General features: G+C 38.2%; 1 protein-coding gene across 1 annotated transcript in view; it reads left to right on the top strand.

The window, feature by feature from the left end:
- Positions 1–14476, top strand: part of chrna8 (cholinergic receptor, nicotinic, alpha 8) — a 69737-nt gene that overhangs the window by 1292 nt on the left and 53969 nt on the right. The window lies entirely within an intron of this gene.

Here is a 14476-nt window from a genome sequence, read left to right as displayed (position 1 = left end):
CTGAGACATGAAAGAGGTCTCTTGGTGCCCTTTATTTCCCTTAAAGCCAGAACATGATTAAAACTCTTTGATTGATTTTGTCTGGACATTCAGTGTGTGTGTGGGTTTTACTTCTAACCATTTAAGGTCTGGGGCTCCCCTAAAACTGTTTACAGAGGTCACTCTCACCCAATGCCCTAAGTATTTCAGTAAAATGACTTCAATTTATGACTCTGGTCAGCTCTGTGCCAATTATGGTAATATTGTAAGGCTGAGATTGCAGATTTCTTTAAAAGGTATAACAGTTGCAGACAAGGGCTGCTGGATTCCTGTCCCACTGATGTCTTTCCTTAAAATAATAATAAAATTGTGGGGAGGTGCCTTTGCGTGTATTCAATCTACAAATGATTTTTAGAAAAATCCAACCCCTAAGCTCAGTGGGGCTTAAGTAGTGTACATGTGTGAGAACCAATGCTTTAAAAGCAGGAATATATTAATGACATTTTACTGTTTTGTTGTTAACGAAATTGGTATTTTCCTGGAAAAATTGGTATTTTCCTTGGAGAAATTAATTTAACCAACATTCGGACAATACTCACTCCACACTCCCAGCTATCATGGAGGTTTAGACCTGTAAGACCATGACCTTATAATCCCATAGACCAGCAGCTTACACTATTTGGCTGAAAGAAAATGGTCAGCATGCAGATTAGAGAGAGATGGCAGTCATATGTTTTACATCTGTAACATGTAGTGGTAATGACTGGCCTTTGTGAGCCAGGCCTCATCATCATGTCAGTAACATACCCCACTGATTATGTCAATGTTTACTTTCAAAATCATGGCAAAAATGCATTAAACCTTCCTTTTGCTATCACGCTTCTGGGAGGCTCTTCCAATAGATGTTGGAACATAGACACAGTGGTTTGCTTTGATTCAAATGCAAAAGCAGTAAGTGTTCCAATTAATTGCAATAGGGTTCAGGTTTGAGCTTGAACACCAAACCCAGTACACTATTTCTACATGAACCTCACTTTGTTAACTGGGTCATTGTACATCACACTTTCACGTTTAATAGGTTTTTTAAAGGTTTAAACTTAAAGGGAGACATGACCAAAAAAGTTGGAGAACAACTGCTTTAGGAACAGTTCACTAAAGGTTCTTTGAGGAACCTAAAATGAGACATCATGCAATAATTTAAGATATTTCTCTTTATATAGAACCTTTCTGGAAAAAAGAGTTATTTAAAATTAATTAAAGAACCCTAAGGTTCCATATAGAACAAGAGCATATATGACATGGCATTAAGATTTGTCATCATAGAAATTACTGGAATACTGTAGCTAAACCTGTTAATTAGCACATGTTTTTAGCCATATACAGTAGTTCACACACCTAACCATAGGCTATTTAAGGCTGCCAAGCAACATAACTTGGCACATTAATGTAGAATTAACTAACATGCAGTCACAGGTGTGTATATATCGGCAGTGGTTTCGTGCATGGTGTATCCAATCAAAATTTAGACTCGGATTAAAATTCTGTTATGTGTGTTACAGTTAGCCTAAACAAAGCTGTGGTAAAGGTGCCTCTCCTAAAAGAGTTCTAAATTATATAGCACACACAATCTGGACCTTCTAATGCACATTGCATCACAAAAAAAAATTTAAAACCAGTTCCGTTGTAACAAATTCCAGGGGTCAGAATGCACAGATTAGTACGTTACCAATAACCAGACTGCCGCATTGAGCACTTATGAGGAAGAACTAGTAGCTGGACTTACCAAGGTTTTCAAAAGTTATGCTGTTTTTTGAGACAGTCAGTAGCAAGTACAAAACTGCATATACTAGGGCTGCCCAATTCTGTTCATCTAGATCTATAAAGATCCCCAGATGCAATCATTTAAGACATTTCTCCTTAGAACCTGTTTGGCATTCCACTATAGTGGTATATTAAAGGAAAAGATTTGGCAAAGGCACTTTGTACCTCTTTGTGCTTATCTAGTAACATTGCTGTATGCAGTCATCATTTAATGCAGGCAGAAATTGGCAGCCAGTAGAGTGAGACAAAGAGAGCTGATGGTCTAACATGAGATACTAAGGTCTAACTTGAAAACCATATGTGCGGTCATCAGGTTCATTTTTAAAGGTTTAATGCTGCATATAGGAAAAAGCACTGCAGCAGTCAGTCAGCCAGCATAGGAAAGGTCTGATTCTAACATCATAGAGCAGAGGTTCCCGAACTTTTTCATGCTAGGGTCTACCAAAAACATTTTAGAGTGAAATATGAGGGTTAAAAAACACATTTATTCTCTTTTCACATATACATATACTGTTACATACAGAAACTATACTTTCAGAAAGACATACTCCTCACTGCTCAATTTCCTTTAAAAAAAAAAGTAACATCTAATATCTATAGCAAAATACTAATTACAGTTTACTACTTAAATTTACTATTTTAGAAATAGATTTAGAGTAAATCCAATTAATAGAGAAGTAATTTAATTATTACAAAATGTAACTTTGATATCATGGTGTTTATTTACAACAAACATGTTTACAACAAAATGGTGTTCATCTGATTATGTAACGCATTACTTTTTTAATGTTATGAAATTATTATTAAATGATAAATAAAAAAATATTTTACAGATTAGGCCTGGGTTTCAATTATACTATAATGATGAATAGCTATAATTACAATTATAAAAATTATAATAATAAAAAAATCCATCCATTCAACAGAGGCATCAGTATCAGTATTTGGTATTAGTGATATTGGCCTTCATTCATAGTACTATAGTATAATGATAAACAAGCATTTAAATATAAAATCTTTTTTTTACTTTTTTTTTTTTTTCCCCCACATTTTTTCACTTTTTTTTTCACATTTAGAGATTCAGTGTGAAATCAATTTTTTTTAGGTATTTGCAGATCAGAGATTATGTTAGGAAGCCTTTGCCTTGTCTCAATGGGGCTTGTCCTTCTAAGTTTGATGAAATTTTAGGACTTGGATATGGGGTCAGTCATTTGATATCTTTACTCTATAACTCATTATTATCCAAAATTTCACCTTCTACACAAAATATAAGATTGCAATGGGAGCATGAAGTCGGGGAGGAGATCAGTGACGAGCTCTGGGTCAATGCACTAGAGAACATTCATGCTCTGTTAACTCCAGGCACTGCCTTATTCAATTTAAGATTACTCTTCAACTTCATTACGCTAAAACAAAACTACACAGAATTTTTCCAGATGTTTCCCCAATATGTGATAAATGTCAGACTGAGGAAGCCACAATCTTAAATAGTTATGCTCTTTGTTGTAAGTGAATCCCATTTTGGACTAATATATTTCAAATTCTGTCTGATATGTTACATGTTGATCCACTTATGGTGTTATTTGGAGCTTCAGATAAGCTCATTCCAAAAATCTCAACAACAGTTGTTGTCTTATTGGCTTATTACTGCAAAGAAATTAATACTACAATTTTGGAAAACACTAAAGTCCCCTCTGTTAAATTATGGCTGGAAGAAATGGTAAAATTATTACTGGTAAAAAAAAAAAATAGCTTCTTTTTGTTAAATAAACTGGATCAGTTTGATAAGATTTGGTTTCCCCTTCTCCATTTTTTGATAGTGTGGTTTGAATGTGTATAATTGATTATCCCTTTACTAGTGTGGCATGATTTAAGTCCCTATAGGGTGGGGAGGGTGGTAGGAGGGTGGAGGGTGTGTGTTTTTCTGGTTCTTTGTATGTTCTGTTCTGTTTGAATTTTATTAGTATTATTATTATTTTGTTTTTTTGTTGTTTCCTCCTTGCTTATAATGAAGAATCATGAACGTTATCCAATGATTGTTGGATTCTCCTAATAAAAAAGATTTTAAATGAAAATATATTTATGATTACAAATTTTAATGTTTGGTGCTGTTAATTATGATTTATTAGAGAAATATTTGCAATTAATTAGTTCTTTTGTTTTATCAGTTGACAGCCCTACTTTTAACACATTACCCAAGATGGGACATGTAGATGTCCTCAGAGTTGACAAATCTAAAAGAAATGATTTGTAGGAAAAGTGATATTTTTAGGAAAAGTTGATGTAAAGTTAATAAAGTTAATATTTCACACTCTAAATAATGTGTGACCTTATTTAGGCTCTAGAACGCAGAGAAAATGAGAATAAGGGATTAGTCACTTTCCAAGGTTAGTCCCTTCACCCCTATTCTCTCTCCCTCTGCCCCCTTTAGCCCACTACTGCCATTACTGAATGAATTTATTGGGAAAGTGTGCTTTGTTTAGCCCTGTCTCCCCTCTATATCTTGTTTTTCATCAGAGAAAGAGTGGTGTGATAGCCATTCAGCTTTTAAAGCCAGACGTTCATCACTAATCTGGACTATATCACAATCCTACAGAGAGTGAGCTGACCCATTTATTCCACAGGGATTTTCTCTTTCTCTCTGTTTTCCTCACTCACTTTTTTTCCAAACGCATGAGGTGCAACTTGATGTGTTATTAGACCGGATGATTTGATGTTTGAGTCAAAGAATATCTTGTTCCTGATCAGGCTTTCATATAAAATGATTTGCTCTTTATCCTCAGTGGAGAAGAAGAGTAATAAAATGGGTCATTTTTCACATACAAGTGTACCAGAAGATTAAGGCGAATTTACAGCGTTTCTGATTCCGATCTAACTTGTGCTGCCATAATCATACTTACATAAATCCCCATAAAAGGTCTGGAATATGAGTAAGCAAACACTTATACATACATGTAGCAGAAGATGTATTCAGAGAAAGAAGAGCTTGAGAAATTAAAAAAGGAAAAAAAAAAAACATCTGTCTTTTTCTATATCTTTTTTTCTCTCTTATACTGTCCTTTCTGTCTCTCAGACTTACAAGCATCCTTCTCTTTCCCTCTAATACAGTGGTTCTCAATTGGTGGGTAAAGGCCCAAAATTGTGTGAAACTTTAATGCCAACGTTGCCACGCCACAAGGCTGTGTTACTGCACAGACTAGGGTGACCAGATTTGTCATGGTGGAATGCGAGATGGGATGGAGACACCCCATTTACGTGAATTTACGTGTATTTACGTGAGATACTCAACATGATGTGCATTTTGACAACTGTGTCTGTATTTGACCATTCTATGACTATTCTCGCGTGACAGAAGTCTACTACTCGCTTTTATAATCACCTAGCAATAAAGACAATTTAGGAAAGAAGAAATACGGGACAAAACATGATTTTTTCATAATGAGTCGGGACACTAAAAATAGAGCAGAAATAAGGGACTGTCCCAGGAAAAACAGGATGTCTGGTCACCCTAGCACAGACAGTTGCTGAACGTAAGCTGAGACTGCATCAACCCTGAAGGATTTGAGACCGTGGGGTTGAATCTGTTGAATGTGTGTGGAGAGGACCATCCTGCTGCAGCACAAACATCTTGCAAGAGTCACCCCTAGAGAAAGCTTTGAAAGATGCAATACTCCTAGAGAAGTGGGCCCTAACCCCTAGAGGCAAAGCCATTCAGGGGCCAGACCCAACAACCTTGGTTGAGAGAACAGAACCTATGAGCCGGTACCCCTCAGGGGCCAGAACCAAAGTTTACAGGTCTCCGGCTTGGGGTGATCTCCCATGGAATATTGTCTAGGAGAGATATCAGGTCCGAGAACCACACTCGGGCCAGCTAGAATTAAGCCACTAGGAGAAGATGGACTCTGTCAAGTCAAGTCAAGTCACCTTTATTTATATAGCGCTTTGTACAATGTAGATTGTGTCAAAGCAGCTTTACATTGATAACTGGTACATTATTTGGCTGCACAGCAGCTCTTAAAAGAATAGTGTCAATGCAGGCAGATCAAAGCACTGTTGAATATCAAATGTCAAGTCAAATGTCAAGTGTCCCCAACTAAGCAAGCCAAAGGCGACAGCGGCAAGGAACCCAAACTCCATCAGGTGACATCAGGTGGCAGCTCAGGTTGCTCTGTACTGGCAAACACTTGCTAGAACCCCTGGGATTAGAGCTATCAGAGGAAAGGCTTACAGATGTTGCCTCGGCCATGTCTGTACCATGGCATCTAGCCCCAGAGGAGCTAGAGGTGTGAGGGTGAACCAGAGGGGACAGTGGGTCATCTCCTCAGAGGCAAACAGGTTCTGCTCGGCCGTACCTCTGCTATATGGACTCTCCGGGCCTCAGCCCCTGCCTCACAGGATATCTACTCCCAAGTTTGCATGCCCCGGAATCTAAACTGCTCTCAACGACTTGAATCTCTCCTCTGCCCAGAGCAGGATCTGGTGTGCCTGCTTAAAAATTGGGTGGGAACGCAGACCACCCTGATGATTTATGTAAGAGACTACCGATGCATTGTCTGTGCAGACTAACACATGATAGCCACTTAGGTGTGGGAGGAAATGCTTCAAAGGTAGAAAGACTGCCCTCATTTCCAGGCAATTTATGTGCCAATGAAGATGAAGGTCTCCCCAGAGCACACTGGCTGGGCAGCCATCAAGAACCTCACCCCATCCCATGAGGGAGGCGTCCGTTGTTAAAGTCTTGGGACGGCAACATGCTCCAAGAGCCTGGCCCTTGTTCAGGAAACATGGCTACTTCCAAAGTTGTAGAGCATGTACCCTGTGGCGCATGACTCTTACGGCCCCGGAGGGATGATTCAGAGGATGGAATCCTCTGCTTTTGAGCCAGAACTGGAACTGTCTCATGTGGAGAAGGCCTGGTGGAATGATTTTGGCCGTTGCCTCCATGAGACCTAACAGTCTCTGAACCTGTAAGACTGAAAGCTCTTGAGTGACCTAGCCTGATATCTTTCATAGCAGTTAGAATTTATTCTACACATGCAGGAGACAGATGTGTCTGCATACAACTCCCAGAAAAGTGGTCCTCTGAATTGGAGAAAGCACGCTCCAGCTCATCTCAAGCTCCTCTTTAACTCAAACTGCAATCCACATGCCCAAAACCTGCCGAACTGCTTTAGCAAACATGGGATTCGAATCACAGCATGCAGATGTCTGACTGTCATCATTCAACAATTTTGCTGATTTTCACAGACACATGTTCAACAAACATGTAGCTTCTGAAGACACAGAAGCCGATGACATGCAATTCAGGCGTGTATTTATGGTCTCTGTGACACGCTACGCTATGTCACAACGTCCAAATGTTTGGCCAATCAAAGATTAGCGTCAAAATATGACGAGTTCCACTCGAAAGTGAATTCTACAGTATTTTAGCACAAATTAATTTGTAAAGAGAGAGTCAAACATGTAAACATTACTTTACACCCACTCATCCTCAAAAATCATTAAAAAACCTTTGCAAAGTAAAGTAAAAAAAAAAAGAGAATATATTACTTACAAAACATCATCATACATGTGTGTGCCTCTTAAATATATAAGTAAACAAACATTAATAATAAATCATTTATATTATATTTAATAATTGTTATTATTATTATTATTCTTAAATAATATATTATTGCTGTTGTTTCAATAAGACTAATACATTGTTGTTACAATAATAATGATTCAGTTTGATTTTTAAAGGGATAGTTAGAATTCTGTCATTATTTACTCACCCTCAAGTTGTTCCAAACCTGTATACATTTCTTTGTTCTGCTGTACACAAAGTAATATATTTGTAAGAATGTTTGTAAGCAAGCAGAATTTTCATTTTTGGGTGAACTATCCCTTTAAGGGCATTTTTGTTTAGTTTTGTACAATAAACAGTTGCCACTTACTGTGTCGCCACTTGAAGTCCCATGTTAAATCCTAAAGCAAAACCAGTCAAGACCACTGCACTAACACATTCTCTCACTATTCTTAGTTCTCTTTTTCTCTTCCATTTCTTTTCACTTTATGTCCAGCTTTCTCTTTTTCCAGTCTCTATGTCACAAAGCTTCCATTGAGCTCCCTTTGCTATAATGTTTCATCATTTGCATGAAGTTCAAAAAAATCACCCATCACACCATCACTGTCAGGTTTAGACTCTCTGTAATCTTGCTGATCTCATAACCACCCATCTCCCTCTGGAGTCTCCTTGATTGTTGTTAGGGGTTAAGCACTGTATGCTAGCACTCAAAAGTGAGGTGTGAGGAAAAGTTCAGTGAGTACTTGTTTCCCAGGCAGGCTGAAGTGGCATGTACTTGTTCCAGTCTGTTTAAATATGTAATATCACTCTGCCCTACATTGTGTTTCACAGCATCGGTTTCTCAGCTTATTTATTTACCCACTTCCTTTGTGATTTGTGTTCGTAATTAATGGTCTTTTGTCTACTTTTTTTTATACCTAATGGTCTTTTATGTAAGATTCATAATTATTTTCTAGTAACATTATTAGCATCAAATGCACACATTATGGAAGCAATGTGAAAATACAGATAGATAGATAGATAGATAGATAGATAGATCAATGATGGCACATACATGGTAATGAGAGTGTGCTGACCAGTAGGGAAAAGGTTTAAATAAGTAATGAAATTGAACAAACATGACTAAAAGACTTTTGTGCCATAGATGTGACCATTATAGAGTTGGTCTGAAACAAAACAGCCACAGTATCTCTTTCTTGGTATCCATCATTAGACAGTCTTCACCATGCCTGAAATATGCATTTGAATCACATTCACAGAGACTGCATCTGCCCTCAGGCTGAGATGGGCCTGAAGCCCAAACACTTATTCCATTAGGATGAATTAGGGTAATCTGGAACACCTAAGCTCTGATGTGTACATTTCACAAGCAAGTCTACAGTTTGTTAACACTAGACTCATTTGAGATGCCAAATGCCTCGCATTCAGTGTAAATGAGAATAGACGGCTGCAGTCAGGGGAGGAGTGCAGGAAGAGCAGTCAAATCAAACAAGTCTCACTTCTTATGTGGACCAGCAATCTACATAAGCTAAGGCAAATATTGCTTTCATTTTATTTCTGGCCAATTAAGTGGATAGAACAAGTAGTCCAGGGTATTTTCACCAGAATCTGTGTCTTTGTGTTAATAAAAACCTAGTTTCAGAAATAAAATTTTAAATCACACATTCTATACAGAGATTAGTCTCAGAGTGCTTATTGTGTTCACTTATTATTCGCACAGATAAAAAAAAAAAAAAAAAAGCATACATTACACACACAAACAGAGTTAACAAGATAATATTTTAGACCAAACAAAACATCACGGTTGATCTAAGAAAATGATTGCTGGGATGTGATGTCAGTAAGTTTTTATTTGCTTTAAGTCATGCTTTTAGTTTGTGCAGTTGTTGGAAAGCAACTGGGACGTCTGGCTCGGAAAGAGTATTTTGGCACATGTCACATGAAGTCGGACAGCTTTTCTAACTGGCATACATTATGATGGTGATCACCAGTGGTCCATCTGTGCAGAATGTTAATTTCAAATCCTAGCAGGTTGTTCATGTGATCTCAATCCTATTTTGGCTATTCCATTCCATTTTGTGAAAAAGAAGTGTGCTTAATTGCATATTGAATGTACACTTATGGTTGTCACATATTTAGTTGTTTTTGTCTTAGTTTCATTTTTATGGACTTTTAATTTGTATTTCCTCTGTTGCCTGTTTCATGTGTTTCCTTTGTTCTAGTTTCCCATCATTATCTGTTGTCATGGTGATTAATTTAACGAGCACAGCTGTCTTCATTTAGTTCATTATCTCTTTGTATTTAAGTCACTCAATTTGCTTCAGTCGTTGTCCAGTATTGTTCATGTTAAGTTTGATGCATGTTGTCTCATTCTGTTTGGAAGCTACCTGAGTTTTAATAAATATCTAATTTATCTTGTGAATCTAACCTTCTTTGTCTTCATTGGACAAAAGCGTGACAGAATACTGGACCTAAGAAAAAAAAAAAAAAAAGATGGAATATGCAGCCTTGTTTACTGCATCAGCCCGGGAAGGGCTTTTGTTACGGGATTATTCTTTGCGTTTCAGCCAGCTTGCCCATCGAACGGCTTTTAATGATGAGACGCTGAAATCCCTATACTGGATAGGAGCCAACTACCACCGCCCAGAAGAACTCCCAGACATCAAAAAAGACACATGGAGGGAGGCTGTCCTCAGATGTCTAGAGAGTGTCTATCCTCAGATAACAACACCCTCAATGCCACCGAGCCCAGAGCCCAGCTAGCCTTTACCCCACACAACGGATATGATGCCAGAGCCCACCGCAGATGGGGAGTTTACTCCTGCCGCAATGGAAGAGCCTGTGAGGAGGACAGCGCAGACCATCGCCTCAGAGCCTGAACCCCAATGTGAGTCTGTCCAGGTGTGTGAGCCGGCAACAACCGTACCAGTGGGAGTTTTGGTGGAGCTGGACACTGAGGACTGGCTTATCGATTGGGAAACAGAGGTAGTGCTCACCACCCAGCCCCGCCCTGTATCTCCTGTGTCTTCATCGCCAGCATTAAGCCTGTTTCATTGCCCCGTACTGTCTCTTCTTCTCCTCTGATTCATTTCTGTGTGGGTAAGCCTTAGGTCTTATGGTTGCCAGCTTCACCCAAACATGTGGATCCCCCAGCTCCTCCTCTGGCCACTGATCCCGTCATTCCACCTCTGCCTGTCGACCTGTCGTCTCCGCATTGGCTCCTCCTTCCCTCGGTTCCACCAGAGACCCTCAGCCTTGCAGCTCCACCAGGCTCCCTCATCCCTCTGGCTCCACCTTGGTCAGCTGTTACCCTGCCTGTGCCATGGACTTATGTGCCATCCACTGCACTCAGTCTCTCCACCGCTTCAGCTCCAGAGGGCTCCACCTTCCCTCCGGCTTCGCCTTGGTCCTCAGCCACACTGGCTCCACCTCAGTCCTCGGGCTCTCTGGCTACACCTCGGACGATCTTCGATGCGGCTCCGCCTCGGCCGTCTGGAGCCCTGGGCTCCATTTCGTACGGCTCCATCTCCATCGGTCATCCCCCGGATGTAGTCTGAAAAAGTTACCATCATGAGTCCTCCCTCCATCGACTCCGCTGTGGGCTATCATCCTGACTGCGCTCTGGGTCACCACCATCTGGCCACTCCTCCCATAATCTCCATGGCTGTTACCACAATCTTCTCTTCCTTGGTCCCTTCTACCTGCTCTCACCAGCCCTTCACCTGCTACTCGTCCTCCTCCAAAGCCTTTCCTCCCTCATCTCATCTGTTACGGCATGAGGTCGCACCTTGTGGGAGTGGGCGTACTGTCACACATTTAGTTGTTTTTGTCTTAGTTTCATTTTCATGGCTTTTAGTCTGTATTTCCTCAGTTACCAGTTTACTTTGTTCTAGTTTCCCACCATTATCTGTTGTCATGGTGATTCATTTAACAAACACAGTTGTCTTCATTTAGTTCATTATCTCTTTGTATTTAAGTCCCCCAATTTGCTTCAGTCTTTGTCCAGTATTGTTCATGTTAAGTTTGATGCACGCTGTCTTGTTCTGTTTGGAAGCTACCTGAGTTTCATTTAATAAGTATCTACTTTATCTTGTTAATCTAACCTTCTTCATCCTAATTGGACAAAAGCATGACAGTAGTGTACTTCAAAGTATATTTTTTAAAAACTGCAGATAATAATATTGATAAAATAAAAGGCCACTCTCATAGAGAGCACACTTCCATGACTGTCTTAACACACTTAAGAACACTTCTAAAGTGCACTTTGAAATAATGTCAAATTTAAAGTTTTACTTTAAAGGGCATTTTAAATCATTAAGTTTTAATAATGTTTTGTCATGCTTTAAAGAAGTACATTTATTTTGATGTTTTGACTAACATACTAAAGCACATGTAAAGTACTTGATAATTTCATTTTAACTGTAGTGTGTTATTCAATATTAATATTAAAATATTAATAGTTTTAATAAAAATTATTTTACATGTACTAAATGCAACTTCATTATTACAAATGTGTAATTACAAACATTTAAATACATGACATACAAGTTTCAATACAGAAAAGTATTTTAGTTTACCATAAGTCCTTGTCATTCAGTAAGCTTTAACCATATTTCAAAGACAATAGAAGTAATTATGAAATTACATTCAAAGATGTACTTAAGTCCTACTTAAGTCAGTGAAAAAGCACTCTAAAGTTCAGTTAATTAAATATAAATTTTACATTACATTAAATATAAATATTAACTATAATAAATTTTCATTTAATTGTAGTTAACAGGTAATTAAGTGTCCAAATACATTACATTCAATTTGTACTTAAGTATATTCTTTTTAAAGCTGCAGTCCATAATTTTTGCCTCTTTGTCACCATCTCTGTTTGAAACCTGCAATTGCAGTTGTTTGCAGAATTATTATTTTTATGTGAATATGTGGATCCTCAGCACGGATGAATCTAATGTTTGCTGTCAGTCACCACATCGGTGTTGCGATTTTCTAGGCCGATATGACTAGGAACTATACTGTCATTCCGGCGTAATGATCAAGGAACTTTGCTGCCGTACCATGGCTGCAGCAGGCGCAATGATATTACGCAGCGTCTGTGACCCCCTGCTTGCACAGGGAGCGTGCCTTGCAACCATGGAGACATTTGTGAGAGACGCTGCGTAATATCATTGCGCCTGCTGCAGCCATGGTACTGCAGCAAAGTTCCTTGATTATTACGCCGGAATGAAAGTATAATTCCTAGTCATATCGGCCTAGAAAATCGCAACTTTTCATTTTCTGTCGGTCTTAGTACACAATGTAACTACAGAAGAGTCAAGTTTTAAATAGGAAAAATATTGAAACTCTTTGGTAATTTTTTAACGAGATGCTAACGGTCTAATCAGATTCAATGAACTATGCTAAGCTATGCTAAAAGTGGTACCGCCAGACCCGGAGATTGGCTGAATGGATTCGAAAACGGTAAAACTCAACTGTTTAACTCTAGGGGAGTTGGAAAATTAGCCTATTTTCAAAAAAAGTGGAGTGTTCCTTTAATGTTAACAGCATTGCGTGACTATGTTGACAAATGGCGACATGCTCGAATTTCCCGCAAAAACCCACCAGTACCCCCCGAATTATAAAACATTATTACAAGCTTACCATTGTGAATCGGGCTAAGGTAAGGAGAAAGTTTTGAACACTGGCTGGTTATGTACATGCTCAAAAATTGATTTTGGATCATTTTTAACCAAAAAAAGTTACGGACAGCAGCTTTAAGTATATTATTTCTATAAAAAGTACTCTTTTTAAAAATATGCTAAAGTGTATTTCTTTTTCATGCTGGGTTGTTTCAACCCAAATTTGGGTCAAATATGGACAAACCCGAAATTTTAATATTTTATGACACAATGCACACTAAAAGTGGTAAAATGTCCAATAAGATCCTGATAAGTATGTTTTTGTTTAAATGGTAGAGAAAGATTCCAATGATATTTGTCAGTCTAAAAGATGGATGACATCATAGTAAATTGCAAAAATAACAAGTGCAAAAAAATGACCCAGATTACTCTGATTATGTAAGAGAACAAAAGGGAATCTATCATTTTCTCTCTGTAGGGACCTCGTTAAGAGTGTCAGTCATTCTCGTCATGGGCTGTAATCCTTTAGTGTCATAGTGTTAAATCCTCTGTTGCTTCCTCTATTGTCGGAGCTCCATGCTGCGTTTGGTGTATGTGTGCGTGACACCATTGCCGAACCAGTCCTTTAGAAAGTAAACTTTCAAAGCAACTTTCAAATAGGATTTTTAGGCAGACCATTTACAAGCCCAGCCTGTATCCTGCTGCTTGGTATGTCATGTATCCAGCAGCTATCACTGTTCTGTGTGGGTTAATTGAGACAAAAAAGCAAGAGATTAAAGTCCCATTCTTTAACAAATGCCCATTCATTGAAATGCATGCCTGACATTTCCCTTAATGGAAAAGATTTCAATAAAACACCAGTGTGTGCGGCAGAGGTATGGCTATGACTCCTGCAAAATAATTTCTGCTAGTATCAGCTGTTAGAAATGCCAGGGGAAAGGAACACCATATTGAATCAAGAAAAAAAAAATGTTAAATGGTATAGTGGTAATTAAGACCATGTGTGCTCTTATTGAAACTGAATTGTGTCCTAAAGTAGCAGATATCTATACCAAACAACTTCCTATGTTGAACTTCTCTGCCCATTTAGTAAGTTTAACTTTTAGGTAGCTTTCAGTTTGAATTCCAAGAGCATTTGGGATGTCAGCAATAAACTTACCATGCACACTGAAATTAAACATGAAGTGGACATTGACATTACTGTGCATTAGAAAAAAATGCTACATACAATATAAACTAAGACCAATATAATTATAATTAAGATACAATATAATTATAATTAAGTTTAGAGAGGAGTCTTATCTAATTGATAAGAGCCAGCTTTAAATACTATACTTTCTTAAATGAATTAGTCATTGATTTGACAGATTATCTTTTTGGACAAATTAGTACACATTTGTTTCAGTTGAATTAATAAAGAAAAGGAATACATTTTCAATAACAACAGTGATGTTTTAGGTCTACCCAGAGATCAAAGGCAACACAT

Source organism: Ctenopharyngodon idella, chromosome 1, assembly GCF_019924925.1.
Source record: "Ctenopharyngodon idella isolate HZGC_01 chromosome 1, HZGC01, whole genome shotgun sequence".
Lineage (NCBI taxonomy): Eukaryota > Metazoa > Chordata > Actinopteri > Cypriniformes > Xenocyprididae > Ctenopharyngodon > Ctenopharyngodon idella.
The sequence above is the reverse complement of the archived record's forward strand: the minus strand, read 5'-3'. Positions and strand labels throughout refer to the sequence as shown.